Source organism: Microcebus murinus, chromosome 17 (genome assembly GCF_040939455.1).
Source record: "Microcebus murinus isolate Inina chromosome 17, M.murinus_Inina_mat1.0, whole genome shotgun sequence".
In the NCBI taxonomy this organism is placed as follows: domain Eukaryota; kingdom Metazoa; phylum Chordata; class Mammalia; order Primates; family Cheirogaleidae; genus Microcebus; species Microcebus murinus.
This window is the reverse complement of record NC_134120.1, coordinates 51,878,004-51,889,748: the sequence shown is the minus strand read 5'-3', so window position 1 is coordinate 51,889,748 and position 11,745 is coordinate 51,878,004. Positions and strand designations below refer to the sequence as shown.

The 11,745-nt window shown below is 41.3% G+C and overlaps 1 long non-coding RNA gene across 1 annotated transcript in view; it reads right to left on the bottom strand.

The window, feature by feature from the left end:
* Positions 1-347: 347 nt before the first annotated feature.
* LOC105860945 (uncharacterized) overlaps positions 348-11,745 on the bottom strand; it is a 38,788-nt gene continuing 27,390 nt past the window's right edge. Inside the window, exon 3 of the long non-coding RNA XR_012912809.1 lies at positions 348-4,758. This is a non-coding gene — a long non-coding RNA (uncharacterized LOC105860945). The remainder of the gene's footprint in view (positions 4,759-11,745) is intronic.

Sequence of the window (11,745 nt, the reverse complement as noted above, 5' to 3'; positions counted from 1 at the left end):
CTGTGAACATTTGCATCTCGAAATGCAATTGCAGCAACATGCCCTATGTTTTATCCATAAGTTGACTCTAAGAATTGAAAACCAATAAATTGTATGGACTATGTAAGTATTGCTCAGTCCTGAGGAAAAGAGTGTGATAGGATTACATTTTCTTTTCTGTAGGTATAGCACTCAACTTCTCTCTTCTACATCAATTGTTTAAACTGATGTATTAACTGAACAGCACCTAAGTGGTCACATAGGTACTACAGTAATAGGGTATTGGGCAGGTGGGAGGGGGGAGGGGGGCGGGTATATACATACATAATGAGTGAGATGTGCACCATCTGGGGGATGGTCATGCTGGAGACTCAGACTTGGGGGGGGGAGGGGGAAACTGGGCATTTATTGAAACCTTAAAATCTGTACCCCCATAATATGCTGAAATAAAAAAATAAATAAATAAATTCTTCAGGATGTCTGAAAAAACAAAAAACCTTGCCATATTTTAGTATGTTTTTTACTTCAACTATTATTCTCTCATGCAGACTTCTTTGCTTTTCCTAAAATTTGAATAGCCTTCCTCTATTTTTCTCCTTGCACTGTTTGCCCAGAAGAAAGTATTTTATTGTTTAAACTCAATATTGTTTACTTGACTAGATCCTTTCCTTTTCCAGGTAGGTTTTCCGAAAAGGGTTCAAAACACAAAGTGTTAATAGGCCAATTTCTAATTTGCCACTGGAATACCCTAGGCTGGTGTGTAGGGATTATAATGAAAAACATAGGGGGAAAGGAAAAGAATAACATGACTGCAGCGATTAGAAGTAACATTTTTCCTTTAAGTAACAGAAGAGAAGGTCTGTGGGAAGGATAGGACTGTTTCTGCCAGGTGTCTGGTCATTTATCCTCAGGGTAAATACGGAGAAAAATGGCAGTCATTGCATTGGTTTAGATAGTTCCTTAAAACCAAAGCTTCCGCGTCCAAGAATGGCACCTACTGCGTGTTAGGCACACTACTGCATTTCCTGTCACATGTTTTAATTGGAGTAACAGTTACTAATAGATATGGGTTAATTCCCTCTGGCCGTTCCACCAAATTGTCACAATTGTGTTTTAAGCCACATTTGGTGGCTTAAAACAAAACACACTTACTTTCTTATTGTTCTGGAGGTCAGAAGTCTGAAGCCAGTTTCACTGGGCTGCAGTCAGGAGCTGGCAGGGATGTGCTCCCTTTAGGGACTCTGGGAGAGAATCAGTTTCTTGCCTTTTTCAGCTTCTGGCAGCTTCCAGCATCCCTTGACTTTTTGCTGCATCAATCCAATTCCTGCTTTACTGATACATTCTTTTTGTCTGTGGTAAAATTGCCCTCTTCCTCCCTCTCATAATAGCACCTGTAGTTACATTTAAGGCCCACCCAGGTAACTCAGGATAATCTCCCCATGTCAAGATCCTTAACTTAATCCCATCTCTTGTAGTTTTGACGTATGAGATAACATTCACAGGTCTGGACATTAGGACGTGGACGTTGGCGGTCAAGGGCATTATTCAGCCGGCTACAGGTAGACACTGTTATTTTTCTCAGGTGCAGGAAATGAAGGTTGGGAAGTAATCTGTCCCAGGTCTACATCCCAGAACACTTCTCCACCTTTGCGGTCAGCCCCATCCGATGCACAAGCCAGTGTTCCCCACGTTCTTCAACTGCTCCTGAATGAAATGCACCTTTCTTATCAGCGCTTCACGGCTAGTTACCCAATGTGCAGACAACCTTCTGCCCTGAACTAATAAGCAGCTAGCTGTGCTACTGACTCGAGGAAGGTAGCCCCTCAGAGCTGAAAGGCACATTCTGCATGGCCCAATCAATCCCTTACTTCGCAAATGGGGAACTAAGGCCACACGTAGCAAGAAACAGTAAAGCTTAAACCAGATCATGTGTCTGGTTGTATCTGCTACATATTATGTGCTGGTTTAACATGGTCTCTACTATGTTCTCCTTTGAGAAATGTGGGTCTGTGGGACTGGGCTGAGAGACAATGCAAAGCAGATATTAATATCTCGCCCTACTCAGAGTACCTCTGTCCCTCTAAAACCTGCCTAGGGACCTCGATCAAATGTGTCCTGCTCAACTACCCCTTTCCTCTATCTGCCTTCTTTTTCAGTTTCCCTTGGTTCCTCACACAAATAGACCCCTAGCCGTCCTGCCCTGCTCCCAGATTCCACTCACATCCAGACATGGCTAAATCCTAAAGCAACTCAAGTGGGAATTCTTGCTGCATCTTGGCAGCTCTGATGGGTCAAGACCTCTGAACCCGTGAGTGTCCCCGGCATCCCTCTCTCCCCTCACTGTGTCCAGTCAGGCTCACCCACCCTATCTTGTGCAGAGGAGTTCTGCTTTGCTGATCCTTAGGTTGGCGAGACACAAAATCAGGAGAAAGGAAGTGGAAAGGGAGGAGGCACCTAGGTCAGATCTGGGAAGAACTTACTGAAGGCTGAGAAAAAGAGAAGCATAGGAAGAGTTGCTGCAGGCCACCTGAGTTATTTTAAAATTTGTTTGTTTTCATGGTGTGCTTCTTTTTTCGGGTAATCCCTCGCACATTAGATCATGTGTCTATTGTGTTGATCCTGGCTTAATAGGGACTACAGATTATTTCTTGGAAACATACTAGTGACTATGAGAAATGATTTATCCTTTTCCCCCCCATAATTTATATGTCAAAAAATCACAATAATATGCCATGTCTACAATGTTACTTGGATTTGGGAGCAAGATATTAGAAACGTGGAAAAAATGAATAAACTTCTCAAGAAAGAAGATAAACCCAGATTTATCTAACACCTTTATCTAATATCCTAACACCTTTGTATGTTGAATATCCTAGAAATACTAGAGTCTAGAGGTGAGAATTAAACTTCAGTGCCCACTCTTGGGACCAGTGGATGAAACTCGAAACTCAACTGCAATTTTGCTTTTCTCATCAGCCAAGAGGGTGTAAGTGGTTAAGTGGTTAAGATATTGTACAGAGCTTTCGAGTTTCCAAGCAATTTCTTACATACGCGCCTGGCTGGATGTTCCCAGCAGCCTGGGAAGCCAGGGAATATATAATTAGCTCAAGCTGAAGATGAAAATACTGAGGTTCAGGAAGGTGTTAAATAACTCAGTCAAGGTCATGTGCTCTGAAGTTGCTGCTAGTGCTGCTGATGGAAAGAATTGTCCAGAATGGAGATGAGCTAAATATCCCTGAGGCCCTGATGAGGTTCCACTGAATGACTCAAGTGCCTTTGATGCTGTCAGAAGGGTGGGAGTACTTGTTAGTTGATTAGGAAGGGAGGTATTTAGATTAATATGGATGTTCAGGCCTGAAAATGAAGGGAATCAGGTTGCTATTAGTTTAACGACTCCATGCAGCGATTCCATAATGCTTTTGGCTCCTCATGCCCCAAACTGACAACTCTGTCATCAATAGGATGTGGGGAAGTGTGCAAATCCCTGAGGTGACTCTGGGTTTTGGTTGTGATTCATAATGATGGAGTGAGAGTTCTGAACTTATCAAGCAGGCTGGAGGAGGAGGCTGAAAAGTCTCAAGCCAGGAACTCTGCAAAGTTGCTGACAACAGATTTTATGACCAAAATGTCTCTTTGCACCAAAGTCAGTTGAGACTGCATTGACAAGAAGAGGCAAAAGCTGTCCTAAAAACCTCTTTAGTTGATTGGTACAAAAAATATGGAAAACTGCTCGCGAGTTTGGTGGTCAACATTTTGTGACCCCAACAGCATGATAGTACCATTCTCCAGTTGGTCATTGGTTTCCATGTGTAAAACTGTGTGTAGCAAGGGAAACCCAGATGTATCTCTTTTTGGAATACATTGTCATGTCAAAATTATTTGGAAAAACGTTCTCATTAAATACAGTAGCAGTCAGAGCCCTGGTTAAGATCCCAGTATCTTAGGGAGGAACTACTTTTATGCTAATTTGCAGCAGAACCATGGGGGTGTCCTAAAAATCTACACTTCACTCAGTCTACCTGAAACGTACACTCTTCCTCCTCTTTGGAGAGAGAAAAAAAGGGCCCATGGACTAAGGGTCATTTTGAGGACATTAAAGGACATAAAAAGATCAAAAGTAAGAGAAGGTTATCTGCATACACCTGGAACATTGACTCCACTCTCTTCACTAGGTGCCGTGAGCACCTTAGTGACTTTCTGGGGAACCCCACAGATGAGAGAAGCACTTAGCTGGTTGCACCACTTCCCTTCTCTTTATTTTGAGACCTTCTACTTACCTACCACTTCTTCCTTTTTAAAGCTTCCCACCTTAAAAAAAAAAATCTTTTCACGTCACACCTCTCTCTGATTTTGCAACTCACAACTCTTTAATTTAGAATATTTCTAATTATACTTCTATTTGTGACAGAAGCACAAGAAAACATATGAATTTGCCACATTTTCCTCCTTTACCTTCTAATGAGGGTGGGTCCCTCAAAAGATCCTTGTTTGGCCAAACCTTCAAGAACATCTGAAGAAATGGGAGTATAGAACCAACACATGGGATGAGAGAGAAGGAAAAGAAAGGCAGAGAAGGAGAAGGAGGAGGAGAGACAGATGGATGGCATAGGAGGAATAATTTGGGGAAAGAGAAAAATATTCAAAGAGGATTTTTAGAAAGTTTGCCATATGATGTAAGATGCATTCTCACCTTTGTCTCCTGGTGTCCACCCTTCGGAAATCTTTAATAAGAATCTTCAATACGTTCTGTGTGTGTGTTCCACACATGTTGAGACTGACCTTAAGAGGTAAACACAAGACAGCTGGATACATGCAAATTACACACTGTTAAAGAAAGGTTTTCTGTATATAACTCTCTAAATTACACACTTCTAGAAGACAATAATTTGAGGTTAGACAATCATTCTCTGTATCTAGCATATTTCCTATCACCATGTCTTACATGTGATAAATATCCATTAAATATTTTATTTCTTGATTGACAGGAAAAGCATGTTTGACAGGAATGATTATAATTTGTTATATTAATAGCAGGAGCCAATATTTTATTCATACAATATAAGAGAATCAAGAACTTCAGCCAAAGGATATAGTTTTGTTGGGATTTTTTTCAAAAAGATACTCTAATGGCAAGGCATAACTGTGCTCATAATAACCTTGGAGGAAAAAGCTTAGAACTTAGTCTTATGCCAAGAGACACACAAATGCCTATAAGCCACTGAGTACAGCTAGTGTCATTACTTTCCAGCCAAATTGTGCACAGCAAGCTGAACAGTACCTGAGGTGACTCTGCTTCAGGATTTGGAAAGTTGTCTTAGGGGAAATTAACTGTGTACTATGAGGACTGTGAACAGTGGCATGCTGGCAAATCTTTAGCAACTGGCTTTTCGGGGGGAGAAGTCCTGGTCTATAGCATTCGCCAATTTCTATGGTGTAAATACTTTGATTATGGCTGATTTCAAGCCCCCAATATAGCATCACTGAATGTGGAATTGGAAAAAGATGCCCCAAACCAGCTCTTCCGAGCCGGAGTCAGTCAGCTCCAGCACGCCACGGATGCTAAAGTTGTCCCTTTGTAGTCACCCAAAGGGTAAGCACGAAAACCGCAGAAGAGGATGGGTTTGTGTGTGTGTGTGTTTATTTCAGAAACATGAAGCCAAGATTCATAAAAGTGATGTCAACACCAAGAATTATTTTCCAGTGTTATAGAAAGAAAAATACAAAATATAAGGCAAGTCAACAGCTAAAAAAAATACATATATCCACTTTCAGTATAATATTTGCAAAGACTTCTTGAATTTCCATAGCCTGCCAGGCTAATGTAATTGTACCAGGAGAGCCAGAACACCAGAATTACAGACTGTTAAGCCCTTGAGAGGTGATTCAACTAGCTCCTGTGAGGCATGAGATTTTATTCAGATAAGCACAGAATAAGGAATGTGGCGGCATCTGAACTTAGGTCAATAACTTGAAATTTTCTTTTCTGCTTGGCCCAAATCCCTTTGCATTTGCTACACCACTAGAACTCTTTGCCATGCCTTGTTTCCCCAGGGCCTGACTAAGATGCGCCCGCATGTGTAGATCTGGTGCCCCATTGCATTGGGAACAAGCTTGAACCAATTGAGAGCGTGTTGCAAGTCAATTTTTAGTCTGTGTGTGGAAGCAATCTCTTTCTGGTATGTGTATTACAAGTGGTACACGTGTGTGCACTTGTGCACGTGTGTGTGCAGGCACACACCATATACCTGCCCTCTATCAGCAAGGCCCTGCCACTTCCTCCTCCCCAGCCCAATCCCTGTACGTACCACAGGGAGAATAGGCCTGGGTGTGGAAGTGCTAAGGAGTCTTATCCATCCTGATAAGGCTGACTTTTTAAATTAATGAATGGAAACACCTACTCTAAAAGATTATCTCATTTCTAGGAGTCATGTACAATTATAATTCCTACCAAAGCTACAGAACATTCCATCTTTGAATGTAATGTGTAAGCCTTGTGAAGGAAAGTGCACAGTAATGCTTCACGAGCTGCTATCTTTTACAATTTGGTCAGCAAATATTTGCCTAGTATATATTTTTTCCATCCTTGATTCTCTATGTATCTGTATCATTTTATCTTATGTGTGTCTTTTTATAGCACAGCATATTGTTGATTTTATTCATTCTAATGGCCTCTGTCTTAAGTAATGGGTAAACGTAATCAAATGTAATTATGTTTATATATGAACTTATATTTACATTTCACATTGTGTTTTTTAAATAATTTTTTAATCTGCTACTTTATTTTCCTCTTCCTACCTTCTGTTGAATCATAGGATTTTCTATATCTCCAACTTTTTCTTCCATTGAAAGTTTGGAAACTAGAGATTACATTATATTATATTATTTCTAAACTTTTTATTTATTGATAATTATAGATTTTCATGCATTTGTAAGAAATATTACAGATAGACATCATAAACACTTAATCTGATTTTCCTCAGTGGTAACATCTTTCATAATTATAGTACAACATCACAACCAGGAAGTCAGCATTGATAAAACCCAGTGACTTTATTAGTTTTACATGCATTCATTTGTGTGTGTATGTGTGTTTAGTTCCGTGTGATTTATATGCAGATTCATGTATTTTTTAATTACCCTTGAATTTATAACTTATATACCAAACTATAAATTTAGCATATTTAATTAACCAGATTTGGGTTTTTTTGCTTTACTAAAATAATAAGCCCTAGTTAGTTATTTGTATTTTATAATCTATTGTTAGTTACATTTACTAGTATATTTTACTAATTACTATTAATATATTTATTGTTTTTTCTCTATCTTATGTATTTTCTTTTTTCTTGATAAGTTATAACCTTTAACAGTGAAGGTCTGTGGTTGGTAAATTCTTTTTATTTTATGTATGAAATGAAAATGTCTCTATTTTGCATTTAATCTTAAATGATAATTTAAATTGGTATAAAATTCAAGGTCGAAAATCATTTCCTAATTTTTGGTCCTTTAAGTCCACTGTTTTCTGGCATCTACTGTTAATGAGAAATCTCCCTTAGTGCCATGCCTTTGCCAATAATCTGTCTTTCCTCCTTGGTCATTTCCAAGATCTTATTTCTGATATTCTACACTTTCACTCTGACATGTCAAGTCATAGATTTATTTTAGTTTACATTTATTAGCACTTGGTAGGTACTTTCAATTTGAGGTCACATTTCTTTCTTCAAGTCTGGAAAGTTCTAGCCGTTTTCTCTTTTCATACTGTTTTTCTGCCATTCCCCCTGGTGTCTCCTCTGAAATTCAGACTGACATTGTCGGAGCCTATCAGTCTCTCCACCAAGTCGCTAAACGTCTCTTTCACGCTGTGCTCTGCTCGCTCTCTGCTGCCTTCCAGGGTCATTCTTGAGCACCATTCTCTCTCTCAATCTCTCTCTCTCTCTCTCTCTCTCTCTCTCTCTCTCTCTCTCTCTCTTTATTCTTGGTGTAACTGGTACCGATTGAGCACCATTCTCTAGGTTATTGATTCTTAATTTGTGCCTATTGTTTAAATTTTAAAATTTTAATAACAACATAGTAGTCATAGATACATCATTTTGTTTGGTTTCTGCCTGTTTTTGTTTCTCAATTTTCTGTTCTTTTTATAAATATTGTGCTTGCATTTATCTGAGCATTCAAAACATGAGAGCTCTGTCTGAGAGTATCCAGCCGTGTATTACATAGTATATTAACAATGGCTGGATACTTTCCCCAGACCTTGTACCTATGTTAACATGTTTCTTAGACTGACAGAATATTTTAATTTCTGGAATTAATTCATGTTAATTATCTATGATCTTTTCTCTTTTCTTTTCTTCCTTTCCTTCTTTCTTTTTATCTTCTTTTGAGACAAGGTCTCATTCTGTCACCTAGGCTGGGAGGGCAGTGGCCTCATCATTTCATCATAGCTCACTGTAACTTTAAACTCCTGGGCTTAAGTGATCCTCCTGCCTCAGTATCTCGAGCAGCTGAGACTAAAGGCAAGCACCACCACCCCCAGCTAATTTTTTCTTTTTATCTTTTCTCTTTCTTTCTTTCTTTTTTTGTAGAGATGGGGTTTTGCTCTTGCTCAGGCTAGTCTCAAACTCCTTCACTGTTAAAGGTTGTAACTTATTAAGAAAAAAGAAAATACATAAGATAGGGAAAAAAACAATAAATATATTAATAGTAATTAGTAAAATATACTAGTAAATATAACTAACAATAGATTATAAAATACAAATAACTAACTAGGGCTTATTATTTTAGTAAAGCAAAAAAACCCAACTCTGGGTTGGGTTTATGGTAAATATGCTAAATTTATGGTTTGATGCATATGTTATAAATTCAAGGGTAATTAAAAAATATATGAATCTGAATATGTGATAAAATCACATAGAACTAAACTCACATACACACAAATGAATGTATATAAAAATGATGGAATCTGAATAAGGGCACTGGGTTTTATCAATGCTGGCTTCCTGGTTGTGATGTTGTACCATAATTATGAAAGATTTTACCCTCCTTGAGGAAAATCAGGTGAAGAGTTTACAGGCTCTCTCTGTAATATTTTTTACAAGTGCATGCAAATCTACAATTATCTCTAAATAAAAAGTGTTAAAAATAATATAACATAAATGTAATCTCTAGTTTCCAAACTCTCCATGGAAGACAAAAGTTGGAGATATAGAAAATCCTATCGATTCAACAGAAGATAGGACGAGGAAAATAAAGTAACAGATTAAAAAAACTTAAGTGATCCTCCCACCCCGGCCTCCCGAAGTACTAGGGTTCAAGGCATGAGCCACCACACCCAGAGCCCTCTATTTAGCTTTCTTTCTTAGCATCAAATGTCTTTGTGAATTTTACAAACCAAAAATCCTTTTGTGTGGGGCGCGGTGTTAACGCCATTGCAAGATGGCGCCGGCTTTCTGGTCACGCCGATACTACAGGACTGATAAACAGGGTAAACCGCGCAGGTGTAGGGGCTTTTCCTGTCTCATTAAGTATGCATATGAAGGATCTTAGCTTGGCCTATCAGTAACAACCCTCGCGCGCTTTTAACCTATCCCCATCACTTCCCTCCTTCCTTAGAGTATATAAGTGTGTGAGAGCTTGTGCTCAGGGTCTTCCGCATCATGCAAGTTTAAAGGGAACCCCATTAAAGCACGGTCAGAAGAACTCCGGTTGCCGCGTCTTCCTTGCTGGCGAGGCGGGCGCGACAAGTGGTGCCGAAACCCGGGAGAAACAACTTTGAGGCACCAGCGGAAGACGACCTCGGAAGAGGTAGAGTTCAGAACTGACGTGTGGGATGGCCAAAACTCCCCTGCTTCCATAAGGGAAGGACCTCGGTAAAAGAGCCAGAGCGAGAGCCGCCAGAGCCAGAGCGAGAGCCGCCAGAGGCAGAGCCAGAGCGAACGCCAGAGGCAGAGCCAGAGCGAACGCCAGAGGCAGAGCCAGAGCGAGAGCCGCCGGAGCCAGAGCGAGAGCCGCCAGAGCCGCCAGAGCGAGAGCCGCCAGAGCCAGAGCCGCCAGAGCCGCCAGAGCGAAAAGGGAGAGAAAGAAAGGAGGAGAAAAGGGAGAGAAAGAAAGGAGAAAAGGGAGAGAAAGAAAGGAGGAGAAAAGGGAGAGAAAGAAAGGAGGAGAAAAGGGAGAGAAAGAAAGGAGGAGAAAAGGGAGAGAAAGAAAGGAGGAGAAAAGGGAGAGAAAGAAAGGAGGAGAAAAGGGAGAGAAAGAAAGGAGGAGAAAAGGGAGAGAAAGAAAGGAGGAGAAAAGGGAGAGAAAGAAAGGAGAAAAGGGAGAGAAAGAAAGGAGGAGAAAAGGGAGAGAAAGAAAGGAGGAGAAAAGGGAGAGAAAGAAAGGAGGAGAAAAGGGAGAGAAAGAAAGGAGGAGAAAAGGGAGAGAAAGAAAGGAGGAGAAAAGGGGGAGAAAGAAAGGAGGAGAAAAGGGGGAGAAAGAAAGGAGGAGAAAAGGGAGAGAAAGAAAGGAGGAGAAAAGGGAGAGAAAGAAAGGAGGAGAAAAGGGAGAGAAAGAAAGGAGGAGAAAAGGGAGAGAAAGAAAGGAGGAGAAAAGGGAGAGAAAGAAAGGAGGAGAAAAGGGAGAGAAGAGAAAAAAGACGCAGAGGACAGAGGAGATGGCCTTTTTTTCGGTCAGAATTTATCTGAGACACCTGCTAATTGTAATCACGGCTGCAATTGTTGCAGCTATCGCTATGGCTGCCGCAGCGTTGGCTGTAGCTTTGAGCACAACCCTGCAGACCGCATATGCGCTTAATAACCTGCCAGCCGGCGTAGTTACGGCCCTTGCAACGTGGATTCATCAAGCCACTCAGCACCTGAAAGAGTGGGCTGGCCTTGGGACCATGACAGAGAGACAATGTTATAGTGGCGCAAGCCTTTGCATGGAACTGGGACTGTCAACACAGGTGCGACTTTAATCTTGGTTGCTCAGTTCTCATTAATTAATAAAACAGGGGGAGATGTGGGGCGCGGTGTTAACGCCATTGCAAGATGGCGCCGGCTTTCTGGTCACGCCGATACTACAGGACTGATAAACAGGGTAAACCGCGCAGGTGTAGGGGCTTTTCCTGTCTCATTAAGTATGCATATGAAGGATCTTAGCTTGGCCTATCAGTAACAACCCTCGCGCGCTTTTAACCTATCCCCATCACTTCCCTCCTTCCTTAGAGTATATAAGTGTGTGAGAGCTTGTGCTCAGGGTCTTCCGCATCATGCAAGTTTAAAGGGAACCCCATTAAAGCACGGTCAGAAGAACTCCGGTTGCCGCGTCTTCCTTGCTGGCGAGGCGGGCGCGACACTTTTGAAATCAGTAGATTTGCAAGGTCATTTTAGGATATTTGGTTTGGTTGTTTTGTTTTGACTTCTCCCTTCCTCTGTGCTCCAAACTCCCTTTCAAGAAGTTTCAGGGGTTGCCGTCATCTACCAGTCTAAGCCACAGCCCAGGGCCAGGTCTTCTGTTATTATCCAGACCCCCTGTTCAGTAGGGTCATCTCTATTTCCATCTCCTGGTAAACAGGAGATTCCGTGAGGCGTGAGCCTCCTTGTTGCCCCACCGTGCCTGTGTTCTCCCTCGGTCTACACCTTCCTTTAAGATGTGGGTTACTGGCAGCAGTTTCTCACAGCTTCCTCTCAAGGGATGGGTCAGTGCCATCCAGCCCCAGGCTTCAGGCACTGACCCTGGTGCTGGCACCACTGCAGGTGAAGGCCTTAATCTCCCTTTCTCTGCCGGAGCCAG